Source organism: Triticum aestivum, chromosome 2B, assembly GCF_018294505.1.
Source record: "Triticum aestivum cultivar Chinese Spring chromosome 2B, IWGSC CS RefSeq v2.1, whole genome shotgun sequence".
Taxonomy (NCBI): Eukaryota; Viridiplantae; Streptophyta; class Magnoliopsida; order Poales; family Poaceae; genus Triticum; species Triticum aestivum.
This window is the reverse complement of record NC_057798.1, coordinates 656606216-656620905: the sequence shown is the minus strand read 5'-3', so window position 1 is coordinate 656620905 and position 14690 is coordinate 656606216.

The window sequence follows — 14690 nt, the reverse complement described above, 5'->3', positions numbered from 1 at the left end:
TGCATAGTGAGGAAATTGCTTTTGAAGCAATGCACACTTGAATAGTTAAATCATGGAGATCTCCCCCTATATCTTGTAATTCATACACGCATTTGACATATAATATGAAGAATTTGAAATGCATGATGAAATATGGTGCCTGATGAAATTCAGCATGCGTGCAATAATATTAATGAGGAACAAGCATGCACAATAATGTATCAAGAGTATCAAAGCACGGTGCATCAAAAGTATCAGGGCACCATCGGGTTTAAGTTTACAACTCGATCCAATAAAGTTTCAGAAGAACGAGAGTTGTAACTTAGAAACAAACGCCCATACAATAGACCCAATTGAAGACTAACTCAAATTTCTCCCCCTTTGTCATTGAATGACCAAAAGGATCGAAACGGAGGACTAACGCCCCTGAAGAATATCAAGTTGATGGAGGAGCACCAGCGTTGTCGAGGTCGGTAGTCGTAGTAGGGCCTGCCGCAGTGTCATCCAAATCTTCATTTTCATCAGTGTCACGCGATGAAGAATAGGAGTTGGCCACCAAGGAAGGAACCTTGACCTTCTTGAATTTCTTCGGTGGAGGTGCAGACCAGTCAAATTCTTCCTTGAGACGCATATTCTTCAGATCTGCAGCGCTATAGACATGTGATAGAACAGCCCAGGTACGGCTGAAGGTTTCATGGAGGTAGTATTGGTTTTTCTTCACTGCATTGTGTGTTGATGTCATGTTGTGAAGAATTGAACCAAACTGACGCTTGACCCATTTATGATTGCGATCAATCTTCTGATGAAGACCGAGGAGTAACTCACGATCAGTCATCACCCTGGGAGTTATGGCTTGAGGATTTTGCTTGGCGGCAGAGTCATGTGTGGCAGAGTCATCATTGGTGGAGTAGGATGCAGCCTTGTGAAATTGACCATCCAATGGACGAATGCCTTCATCTATCACAGCAGTTGCCTTGCCTTTGTCATCAGCTGAGGAATATGTCCGTTTGAGGACTTCAATCGGAGGCAAGTAGCTGCCATGGTTCAGAGTGTCAGCTTTGTAATTTAGTGAAGCCATTGTCCTGATGAATCTCATAATCCATGGTGCATAAGGCTTCAGATCAAATGGTGACATAGCAATATTCGCCAGAGTCCTCATAAAGAAATCATGGAAGTTGACGGGAACGCCATGAATGATATTGAAAAGCATATTCTTCATGATGCCAACGACTTCCTCATCATTTGAGTCGTGGCCTTTGATAGGACTCATTGTCTTCGTCAGAATGCGATAGACAGTCCGAGGCACATATAGTAATTCCTTGACGAGGAATTTGGTTCGAGGGGCCTGCCCTGGCTTTAAAGGCTTCATCAGCACTTGCATGTAATGATTTGAAAGTTTAGGTTCACTGTAGACGCAACGAGCACCGTCAAGGGGAGGACTGAGTGGTAAGACACGAAGCAATTCAGTAGCTGGTGCCTTGTAATGAGTATTTTCAGACATCCAGTCCAGCACCCATGAATTCACATCGTCAGAATTTCCTATGATGTGCAACGTTGCATAGAATTGAAGAATGAGTTCTTCATTCCAATCACAGATGTCAGTGCAGAAATTTAGCAATCCAGCATCGTGAAGAACACTAAGGACTGGCTCGAAGCAAGGCAGAGACTCCATGTCCACATGAGGAATGTGTTCATGATCGAAGACTTTGTCTTTGTTAAACAGTACTGAGGAATAGAAATTGGCTTGACTAGCAGTCCAGAAACGCCTCTTCCTTATGCGAGCAGAGTCATAGGGGTTGTAGTCAGTGAAGAACACATGCTTGCTGAAGAAATCTTCAGCCTTGAACTTTTGCTTCTTTGAGAATGGATTCGTTGGCTTGGGCACTGGTGTGTCAGTGAGTTGCATCACAACCTCAGGAATTGCAATCTCAGGTTCTTCAGGCTGAGGAATTTCTGGTTCCTCTTCAGTTGCAGTCTGCGTGTTCAAAGGATCAGCAACAGCAATTTCTTCAGCACTAGCGGCTGGAATGTCTTCATGCACAGACGAGGTGGGATGAGTTTCTTCAGAGCCCATTTGAACAGTTGGTGCAGGGGACTGAGGTATTTGTTGAAGTGGGGTGAAGAGTGGGGAATTGGGGTGCTGACTTTCCCAAAAGTCATCATTCATCATGGGCGTTGTGCAGCCAATGTCCACATCTTCATCTTCATTTTCTTCAACACCAACCTCTTCAGCTGTGAACTGAGACATTGGCGAGGAAGCAACATACGTTGAAGGGATCGTATCCACTTCAATTTATTCATCAACCTGCTCTGACGAAGCAGCAGATTGAGGTTCTTCACCAGATCCGCTAGGGATCACATATTCCTCATCAAAAGGAACAAGGTCCTTTGATGACAATGGTGGAAATTGGAACAGCATCAATTGGATTTTCAATAGAGCTTGTCATAGGCTTCATCCTCTTTGGAATTGAAGATTCTGAAGCACTGGATGCTTTCCTTTTCTTCACTGCAGCTCGCTCTGCAGCCTTGGTCTTCCTCACATCTGATGCAGATGGAAGAATAGGAGTTGGGGCAGGCGCTGGAGGAGCTGAGGAATCTGGTTGAATTTCCTCAGGCGCAACTGATGTAGTTTCCCTGACTTCTTCAGTTTCATCAGGCGCACCACTGGTGGATGCCCTGACAATTTCTTCAGCGGCTGGAATGGAGTCATCATCCCTGGAACTAGCATTTTCTTCAGCAGCCTGAATGTCATCAGCGGTGCTGGCATGTTCTTCATTTGGTTGAGCAGAAGCTTCAGCTTGAGGAATTTCTTGTTGCGATGGGGCTGCAACAGTTGTGAATTTCTTAGTCAGTTTCACAAACCTGACTTTGGCTCCTTGCCAATCAGCATAATAAGCATTGAAATCATTGCTGAGGGCTTTGATTTCAGCTTGGATCTTTAAGAGTTCATCAGTTGTCATATTGACAATGTGTTTCTTCAGGAACTTCTCCTTTCTGAACTGAGCCTTTTTGATCTGCCTAGCCTTCTCAAATTTCCATTTCTCTTCAGAGATGAAATGGGTCAGCATGTGACTTTGACCAGGAGACAAATTGAAATCAGGCATAGGAGTATCTGGATCCTTGTGCCAGAGATCAATGTACTCGAGAATCACCCTTGGATCCAAAAGCAGTGGCACAGGTGTGCCTTCGGCTCTAGCGGCCCTTTCTTGTCTATCTCTGATGATTTCTACAAGTTCATCATCATCAGCTTCATCGTCAGATGGCACTTGGAAGGCAACCTGTTTCTTCTTCGGACTGGGCCGAGGACCTCGACCAGCCGTTGCCTTAGTCTTCAGTAGAGTGGGGCCTGATGAAGATTTTGGTGCAGCTGAGGAACTTGCTGGGGCACCAGAGGCAATAGAGATGCCTGTAGTCCTTTGGCACGTGGCCAGATGTACAGGTGTTGAGGACTTTGCCGGAGCAGCTGAGGACTTTGAAGGAGCAGGAGCTGAGGACTTTGGAGGAGCAGGAGCAGCATGAGTAACTGGCCGTGAGGGCTTTGAAGAATCTGGCCGTGAGGGCTTTGAAGATTCTAGCCGTGAGGGCATTGCTGAGGAACTTGGCCGTGAGGGCATAGTTGGTGAAGCACTTGGCTTGTGAGCGGGCTTCTTTGCCATAGATTTTCTAGGCTTAACAGAGGCCCCAGTGGCAGCAGCAGCAGCAGAGTCTTCATTGAATTTCCTCACTGCTTCTTTGGCTTGTCTCGCCAACTTGGCTTGGCGTTTGGCCCATTCTTCAGGAAAATCCTCACCACGCTTGATGCTGGTGGGGTCAGCTTCTTGGCCAGGTGCCAATGGAGCTCTTGGGCATGGAGGTTTAAGTGCGAATTTCTTCATATACTTTGGAGTCACATATCTGTACTCCCTCCATTCTCTTGCCCATCTCCGTTCAATCTTCTGTATGCGCACCTTGCGCTGATTTTTATTTTCTTTTCCTTACTTAGCCTCATCAGGTGTGCAATAATCAGCATAGATGGCCTCAGGTATTTCAAAAGAAGTCATGACCTCAGGCTTCTTTCCTCCTTTCTGCGGCTTCTTACCGTCTGCTATATTCTTCAGATGAGGTATTTGAATAACCGAATTCTCTGAAGAAGTATGCAACTTTTCTTCGAGGAACGCTGCAAATGAGTTAAGTTGATGAGAACCTAGTGATTCAGCAGCGGACATGAGTACCTGTGAACAGAGTATAGTTGCAAGGAATTTGGAGAGGTCATATGCGTTCTCAGAAGGTTTTTTCAAAAAGAACAAGTTTGAGGAATTTGACCAGATGAGCCTTGAAGAATTTCACTAAGCGTTCTTTGTCTTAGGTTCCAGAGTTGTATAGATCGAGGATCCACACAATTGAGGAATCTTGAAGAAAAATGATGCTTAGAGAAACGAATCAAGAACAGATGACTAGTGAGGTGTTTTGTGTGTGAGGATTTGAAGAATAAAACACCTTTGAAGATTTTGTAGTGAAATTTTGAATCAAAAGAGGTAGTAAAAGTAACTTTTAATTACCCTTGATGAAGAACACGACGAACTGAGAAGTAGAACAGTGAAGTTCGTCGGTGTAGATCTTCACGCCCTAACTCGGCGGAGGAAGACAGCTACGGCGGCGGCGGAGTGAAGATTTCCGCGGTCGGTGCGAGTACGACGGCGACGAGGTCGAGGCAGTGAAGCTCTTCCTCACCGGCGATGATGGAGTAGTGGCGGCGCTAGGGTTTGAGAAGCTCGAGCGAGAGAGAGAGCGGTCGAGCGGAGTAAAGGAAGTGAGGAAGGGGTGAGGGGGTATTTATAGTCGCAGTGAAAAACTATTCGCCCGAAGATTTAGGACGAACGTGCCCCTGACCCTTCTCATTCGCTTGACATGTGTCACCCACGTACTGAAAAGTGGAGATCGTGTTAGATCGTGGGTGAATAGATAAGTCTATCGTGGGATACGGGACGGTTTGAGCGGTAAAACTGAAAATTTGGATAAGATAAGTTTTTAAGTTTCGTTCGCAATTTCTTCAGCTGACAAGGACACAGTGAAGATTTTGAACGAGTTTCAAATAGAACGCACATGAAGAATTTGTGAATAGATTGGGTTGAGTATAGCATAGAGGGGGAAGGGTCCGATCACATTCACTTAGCAGAAAATGCAACTTGAAGAAATAGCCATAAGTGAATGTTGTAGAGGACATAAACTCATATATATATATAGCCAATGAAGAAAAACATCGGAACCAGTGAAGATTTTGCAAAGTTGAAGAATTTGAAAAACTGAAGAATTTCAAAAACTGAGGAATTTCAAAAATGAAGATTTTCAACTTTGGTGGCGGCGTGACCCATCGTATAAGAATGATGATTTCAGACACCGCGTACAATTGTCGTAGGGTTCTGAGAATCAAATTCTTCATTAATTTCTTCACACTTAGAGTGTTATTCTTCATTGTTTGAAGAAAAACGTTTCTTCATGTGTTGCACATCTAAGTCATCAATTTTGCATAAGTGTCAGGATGTGTGTCTTTTTCAAAGAACATTCGAGGATTCTAAGATATTTAGCTCACACCACAACTTGCTAAATCTCTTCTCATCCAAGGGCTTTGTGAAGATATCGGCTAGTTGTTCTTCAGTCTTCACGTGCTCGATGGAGATGTCGCCCTTCAACACATGATCACGAAGAAAATGATGATGAATCTGAATGTGCTTTGTCTTCGAGTGCTGAACTGGGTTGTGAGCAATCTTGATGGCACTCTCATTATCACAGAGGAGAGGCACATTCTTCACGTTGACGCCATAGTCCTTGACGGTTTGCTTCATCCATAGCAATTGAGCACAACAAGAACCAGCAGCAATGTATTCAGCTTCAGCAGTAGACAGTGATACGCAGTTCTGTTTCTTCGAGGACCAACAGACCAAAGATCGTCCGAGGAAATGACAGGTACCATATGTTGACTTGCGGTCCACATGATCACCAGCATAGTCAGAGTCAGAGTATCCAATGAGATCAAAAGTAGAGCCCTTGGGGTACCATAATCCTAGTGTCGGTGTGTGAGCTAGATATCAAAGAATATGCTTCACAGCCTTATGGTGTGATTCCTTTGGTGCAGCTTGAAATTGGGCACACATGCAAACACTAAGCATTATATCTAGCCTAGATGCACATAAGTACAATAAGGAACCAATCATGGAGCGGTATACCTTGTGACCAAAGTCAATACCATTTTCATCAGTGCATAGATGGCCATTTGTGGGCATAGGAATTTTGACGCCTTTGCAATCTTGCATGCCAAATTTCCTCAGAACATCCTTGAGGTATTTCTCCTTAGATATGAATATGCCATTGTGCTGTTGACAAATTTGAAGACCTAAGAAGAATTTCAACTCTCCCATCATAGACATTTGATATTCTTCACTCATCATATAGGCAAATTCATCACTATAACGTTGGTCAGTACAGCCAAAGATAATATCATCAACGTATATTTGGCACACAAACAGTTCACCATCATAAGATTTAGTAAAGAGAGTAGGGTCTAGTGAACCGGGTGTGAAGCCATTCTTCATGAAGAATTCCTTCAAAGTGTCATACCACGCCCGAGGGGCTTGCTTGAGGCCATACAGGGCCTTGTTGAGTCTGAAGACTTTGTCAGGATTCTTTGGATCTTCAAAACCTGAGGGTTGAGCAACATACACTTCTTCCTCAAGCTTACCATTGAGGAATGCACTTTTCACATCCATTTGTTGTAAGATAATATTATGATGGTTAGCATAAGCAAGTAATATGCAAATAGCCTTAAGTCTAGCAACAGGTGCAAAAGTTTCATCGAAATCAATTCCTTCAACCTGTGTGTAGCCTTGAGCTACAAGTCGTGCCTTATTCCTCACCACAAGGCCATTTTAATCTTGCTTGTTGCGGTAGATCCACTTTGTGCCAATGATATTATGCTTGCGAGGATCTGGGCGTTTGACCAGTTCCCAGACATTGTTGAGCTCGAACTGATGTAATTCTTCTTGCATGGCCTGAATCCACTCAGGCTCCAGAAATGCTTCATCTACCTTAGTGGGCTCTGTAATAGAGACAAAAGCATAGTGCCCACAAAAGTTAGATAAATGTGAAGCTTTTGAGCATGTGAGAGGACCTGGCGCTCGAATGCCATCGATGATCTTTTCCACTTGCACTTCTTTTGCAATGCGAGGATGAGCTGGTTGTCGTTGAGGAATTTGATCAGCATTTTCTTCAGCACCATTTTCTTCAGCATTCTCATCAGGTGCACCAGCTCGATTTTCTTCATGTTCTGGAATGAATTCTTCAGTAGATTCTTCGGTAGGAATAACATCCTCAGTAGCCTTGAACTTGATAGAATCCTCAGGTGTTGGTCATCTATTACAGAAGGTAGGTGCTCTCTTTGCGAGCCATTAGTTTCATCGAACCGCACATCTACAGTTTCAACAACCTTGTGAAGAACGTTGTTGAAGACTCTGTAGGTGTGCGAGTCCTTTCCGTAACCAAGCATAAAACCTTCATGTGCTTTCGGTGCAAATTTAGAATTGTGATGAGGATCTCTAATCCAACATTTAGCACCGAAGACTTTGAAATAACTCATATTGGGTTTCTTGTCAGTGAGGAGTTCATAGGCTGTCTTCTTGAAGAATTTTTGAAGATATACCCGATTGATGACATGGCATGCACTATCAATTGCCTCAATCCAGAAACGACGAGGCGTCTTGTATTCATCAAGCATAGTGCGAGCCATTTCAGTGAGGGTTCTGTTCTTGCGCTCCACGACGCCATTCTGCTGAGGAGTATAAGGAGCAGATAACTCATGAGTAATACCAAGTTCATCAAGATAGCCATCAAGACTGGAATTCTTGAACTCGGTCCCATTGTCAGTTCTGATGTGCTTGATCTTCACACCAAAGTTGGTTGAAGCCCTCGAGGAAAATCGTTTGAAGATTTCCTGCACTTCATGTTTGTAAGTGACAATGTGTACCCATGTGTAACGAGAATAGTCATCAACAATAACAAAGCCATATAGAGAGGCATCATTTGAAACAGCAGAATAATGATTAGGACCAAAGAGATCCATGTGAAGCAATTCAAATGGACGAGTAGTGGTCATGATAGTCTTCGCTGGATGCTTGGCCTTTGTCATCTTTCCAGCTTCACAAGCTCCGCATAAGTGATCCTTGAGGAATTTGACATTCTCAATGCCAATGACATGCTTCTTCTTCGCAAGCATGTTCAGATTCCTCATGCCAGCGTGACCAAGTCATCGATGCCATAGCCAGCCTTCTGAATCTTTTGCCAGTAAGCACATGGCTGCTGGTGGTCCTGTAGAGAAATCAACAATATACAGATCTCCTCTCCTAAAGCCTTTGAAGACTTTGGAATGGTCAGCTTCCATGATCACAACACAATGATACTTGCCAAAGATAACAACCATATCAAGATCACAAAGCACTGAGACAGACATGAGGTTGTATCCTAAGGACTCGACAAGCATGACTTTGTCCATGTGTCGATCCTTTGAGATCACAACCTTACCTAGACCCAATACCTGACTTTTGCCTTTGTCAGCGAAGATGATATGCTTCAGATGTGATGGTGATAAGGGAGCATCCATCAATAGATTCTTGTCACCATTCATGTGATTTGTACATCCACTATCGAGAACCCACTCGTTGGCTTTGGGCTGATCATCCTGCAGATGAATTAGTGCAACTTACGATCTCATATACTTCATCAGTGAAGAATATGATATCAAGTTCATCAGATGAATTTCATCAAGCAGTAAAACAGATATTTCAGTATGAGGACGTGTGAAATGAAAGTTCATTTCATCATGATTCGCCTGCGTCCTTTCAGGCATTTTTGTCAGGCCCCCAGCAAATTCTTTAGACGTTTAAAGCACGTCTGGAGACCTGACCCTGCATAAGAGATTAGTTCTTTTTCTTCACCACCCACATCTGAAGGGGTGGCAAAGAGTTCATCACTCTGCGAGCACCATATGAGAATGGTGGCATAGAAGCCAATCCATTTCGTTTCACATAAGAGGGGTTAGGGTAAGCATATGAATAAGCAGAGAAATTCTTCGAGGACTTATGAACATAGTGGTTTGAAGAATAATGCGCATATTCATAGCCCTTAGCTCTACCCTGCGAAACAGAAGGGTTAGCATGATGATGATCATATGAGGACTTTGATCCATTTGAGGAATTTGATCCATGTGAAGAATTAGGTCCATATGAAGAATTGGATCTGGGGTTCCTGTTCTTCACAGGTGGTGTCATGAGGACATTCACCTGAAGACTTTCAACATAACTTTTGGGAACCCAGATTTTCTTCATGGGAGAACCGTTCCTGCAGTTAGTGCCAACATATCTAGCAAATACTTCACCATTCTAATTTTTGAACAATTTATATTTGGAGTCAAATGACTCATCAGAAGAATGAGAAGATTCACATGTAAAGCCAGATAAGTTAGATGGATCAACTGGAGGTCCCTTTGCAGCAACCCATGAGGTTTTGGGGTACTGCTCAGGCTTCCAATATGTTCCATCAGCGTTGATTTTCCTCTCAAAGGCAATACCCTCTTTCCTAGGGTTTCTGTTGAGGATCTGCTTTTTGAGCACATCACAGAGAATCTGATGCCATTTGAGGCTTTTGTACATGCCTGTCGAGTACAATTCCTTCACAGCAATGTCCTCAGATGAGGAATTAGATATAGCAGTGGCAGGTGAAGAATTTGTAACAGTTGAAGCATTTGAACATTCAGGTGAAGAATTAGCAGATTCACGTTCAATGCACTTTAAACATGGAGGAATAAATTCTTCCTGAGAAGCGCTGATTTGTTGAGCTAGCAATGAATCGCGCTCCTTCTGAAGATCTTCATAACTCACTCTTAGCTTCTCAAGATCTTGCTTCCTCTGAAGAAGTTCAAGAGAAAGCTTCTCATGATCAGATAAGAGAGCGTTATGATGACCTTGAAGGTCGTCAAACTTGGAATGGAGTCCCTGAAGACTTTCAGCCAAGGCTTTTGACTGATCCATTTCTTCACCCAACATATCATCGCTCTTATTTAGCATGTAATGAACTTTTTCCAAAGTTATTTGTTGTTTAGTGGCAAGGGAAGCAAGTTTAACATAGCTAGGTCCAAATTCATCGCCAGATTCATCATCACTGGATTCGGATAGGTAGCATTCAATTACCTTAGCACTGTTTGCCATAAGGCAGGAGTTGGACGATGATGATTCTGGTTTGAAAGTCATCTCCTTGAGAGATTCCTTGTAATCCTCAAACCAAGAATCATGACGAGTAAGATGTCCATCATAGACCTCAGAGAGACGGTCCCAGATTAGCTTCGCGTGATTGAGATGCATGACGTTCCTGAACTGATTTCGGGACAGACTGGAGTAGATAACATCCTTCGCAGTGAGGTTGAGTAGAGTGTACTTGCGAATGTCATCAGCCTTAGCCATCTTGCATAGATCGGTAAGAGCGATCTCGGTGACGGTCCACAGTTTGCTGTCCATAGCCATGCGTCGCTTCTTCATCATGGCCTTCCACCGAGGATACTCATGACCGTCAAAGATGGGGCAGGAAACGTTCCTCAATCCTGCAGTCGACATAACTAAAACTCCAGGTGGTTAAACCAAAATCACACAGAACAAGGGAGTACCTTGCTCTGATACCAATTGAAAGTGTGTTATATCAACTAGAGGGGGGTGAATAGGCGATTTTTATGAATTCTTCACTGAGGAATTTGCCAGTGAGGAAATTCCTTAGCGAAGAACTACTAGCAGCGGAATAAGTACTCAGGCGTAAGCATAACAGGATACAGACATAGTCATCATGATGAAATGAAGACAAGCACAGAGTACAGGAAGCGTAAACACAGGATAACACAAGATGAAGACAAACAGGCTAAAGAAATTGAACTGAGGAAATTGAGAAAGTCTTCAGTCAAAGTCTTCAAACACAGATATGAACAATCACTCAACACAGTAATGAAGAAATGAAAGAGTTGAGGAAATAGAACCAGTAAGGTTGGTGAAGACAATGATTTGGTAGACCAGTTCCAACTGCTGTCTCAATTGTATGTCTAGTTGGAGCGGCTAAGTATTTAAACTCGAGGACACACAGTCCCGGACACCCAGTCGCTGAGCACGCAGCTCAGGACACCAAGTCCTCACCGTATTCTCCTTGAACTAAGGTCACACAGATCTCGTCCAATCACTCGTGGTAAGTCTTCAGGCGACTTCCAAACCTTCACAGACTCGGTCACTCGGCAATCCACAATTCCTCTTGGATGCTCTAGACCATGACGCCTAACCGTCTGGAAGAAGCACAATCTTCAAAGGTAACAAGCGTCGGATCCACGCAGGATCAATCTCTGCAGTGATGCTCAATCACTTTGGGGTTTGTAGGTGTTTGGGTTTGGGTTTTTCCTCACTCGATGGTTTTCGCTCAAAGTCCTCGGAGGATGGGTTGCTCTCAAATGATAAGTGTCAGTTTCTCTCGGAGCGGCCAACCAGCTAGTGGTTGTAGGGGGCGGCTATTTATAGCCTAGGGAGCAGCCCGACATGATAAGACATAAATGCCCTTGTCTCATATGACCGTTAGGTGGATAAGATATTTTGGGACAGCCGGCGCGTAGCACAGCAACGGTCGGAAATTTGACTCTCAAATTCCTCAGGGCTATCATGTTCCTCACTGTGTAGGCAATCCGCACTGGCGAATTCCTAACTCCTCAGTCAGAACAAATTCCTCAGCGACCAGAAGAACTTTGTCTCTGTCACTGAAGAAATTGACTGAACTGTATGAGATTTCCAAAGGCTTCACTCGAAGGGTTTGGTAGGTGTAGGATTTTGAGTTGAGCATCACTTGGAAATTTTTCCTTAGTATTTCCTCGACTCCCTTTAATAGTACGGTGTTTCCTATGACTCAAGAAAGAGAAAAACAAAACTATGAAAACGAAAATCTTCAAGCTTCATATTCCTCGCATGAATATCAAGTCCTCACAGACACACCAATTTCTTCACTTTCAAAGTCTTCATGAAAGTCTTCAGGAATACCAAAATCTTCAATCGAAGATATTCATTTTTAGGGGTCGACTTTCTCTGTAAATATCAAACTCCTCATAGACTTATAGACCTGTGTACACTCACAAACGCATTAGTCCCTTAACCTATAAGTCTTCAATACACCAAAATCACTAAGGGGCACTAGATGCACTTACAACATGCATGACTTGATGAAGTGAGAGGATGCATGTCGTAATAATTAAAGATAGTGTATATTGACATGGCACTCTTGTTGGGATGAAAACCCGCATGTTAAGAGAATTACTTGTAGTGGGGATGAATTATTTAGTAGATTCATGAACATCAAAATGTGTTTGGTTGAAATGTGATGGAATTGTTTCGATATGATATCATCTGCATATTTCTTTAAGGATCTCTCTCCCCCCTCTCTGTCCTCCCCCCTTCCCTTCCTCTCTCTCATCGGGTAAAAGGGAAATAAAATACCTAAGTGGCACGAAGTTGGTTTGTGGTGAGCAACGCTGACTACCCAGCTATGAATACAAACAACAACGAAGAAGAACTTGTCACTATCGGTGTCAAAACCAGCGGATCTCGAGTAGGGGGTCCCGAACTGTGGGTCTAAGGTTGATGGTAACATGAGGCGGGGGACACGATGTTTACCCAGGTTTGGGCCCTCTCTATGGAGGTAATACCCTACTTCCCGCTTGATTGATCTTGATGATATGAGTATCACAAGAGTTGATCTACCACGAGATCGTAATGGCTAAACCCTAGAAGCCCAGCCTATGCGGTTTATATAGACACCGGAGGGGACTAGGGTTGTACAAAGTCGGTTACAGAGAAAGGAATCTTGATGTCCGATCGCCAAGCTTGCCTTCCACGCCAAGGAGAGTCCCATCCGGGTACGAGACGAAGTCTTCTGTCTTGTATCTTCATAGCCCAACAGTCCGGCCCACACCAATAGTTCGGCTGTCCGAGGACCCCTTAATCCGGGACTCCCTCAGTCACAAAGAAAAACAAGGAAGATGAACAACTTGGAAGGAATCACAGGCGGCTAGTGTCGTTGCTCGCCTCCTCCTCCTCGTCGTATGCTCTTTGTGAGACTCTTTAGCCCCACCAAAAGCAAATGTTCCACCGTGTTCGAAGTTGCTCCATTGTCGGTTTGACCGATGAGTCATTTGTGGAGACTGTGTTTATGTATGTGGGAATCGTCCTCATGTCATTGTGATGATCCATCGTAAGGCTCAAATAGTTAAATCCCACTAACATCTTAGCCTGAGACATGCCTTTTTGCACCCGATTTAGTGAAATCGAGGAGCATTAGTTGATCTAATGGAAATCAAATGAATGTCGGAAATCATTACTTCATTCACTTGAAGCAAATGGAAGCTTATTTCTACATTTTACGTGTTTTCCTGCTTAAAACACACCCAGTTCCGTTCCATTTATGTATTACTTCATCTATTGACTCCAAAAAAATGAGGATACGATACCGTTCCATTTCACTAGAATGAAACTCGGTCGATTCCGTTTGGATCTTCAACTAAATGCCCTTAATCCCCACGGTCAAGGTAACAGGGATCAAGCACTTGCAGATGGAACAATGTGGAGCCAAACAGTCTGCCAATTACTCCCTCCATTTCTAAGTATAAGCCTTTCTAGATATTTTAATATGGATTACATACGGATATATATATATATAGACATATTTTAGAGTGTAGATTCATTGCTCCCGACTCCTCTCGTGTCGCCCCTGCGCGGCGACCGGGGGGAACCCTAGCGCCGCCACGTCCTCGTCCCTCCCCCGACCTCGGTGTCGGCGTCGGCGGGATCTCTTCTCCCTCGGCTCGCTGGATCTGGCACGGGCGGATCGCGGTGGTGGTTGGCGGCGCGAGCTTGGGGGCGATGGCAGTTTCCCCTGGTGTGCGTGGGAGTCCGCTCGGGGCGCGCGGCGGCGGCCCTCGGCAAGCGGTGGCGGGCGCTGGGCGCTCGGCGGCGCTCTGGCGTGTGTAGGCGGCGGTGGTCCCTGTGCGCGGTTGGCGGCTCCGTCTCTGACCCGAAAGGCGCGGGGGATGGCGGCGGCCCGGCGTGGCCGGCGATCTGGATGCGGTGGTGCCGGCGACCCGCTGATCTGTCGGTGCTCCAGGGTTCTTCCTGGTGGTGCTGGTGGTGACGGCGGCCAGTGCACGAGAGTTGGATCCCTTCGGACTGATCTGGGTGAAAACTTGCCTTCGACGTCTGCTAAGGCCAGCGGTGGCGGCGCTATCTGCGTCGTGCCCTTCTTGAAGGCATCGCCGTGGAGAAGTTCAAGGCCACTCTATGCTACCTCTGGGGGAAACCCTAGATCGGATGATCGGATGACGGTGACGCTATGGTGTCGTTCCTCTCTTGGGGGCGTCATTCTTGGAGGTACACACGTGATCGAGGGATCAGAGGACTGATTCTTCGATGGAGCGGTGCTTCATCCTACACACTGATGGCGACGGATCTTGACGGCGTGGCGCAGTGCAGATTCGGAGTTCACTATGGGAGGATGGACTCGCGCAGGAGGACGACGCTGTCGGGCGTCGTGGTGGCGTCGTTGGCAGAGAGACCTGACACGGTACATGCAACAATACATCTCTGAAGATGGATTGGTGGCAGGTGGCTGCGGCGGCCTCA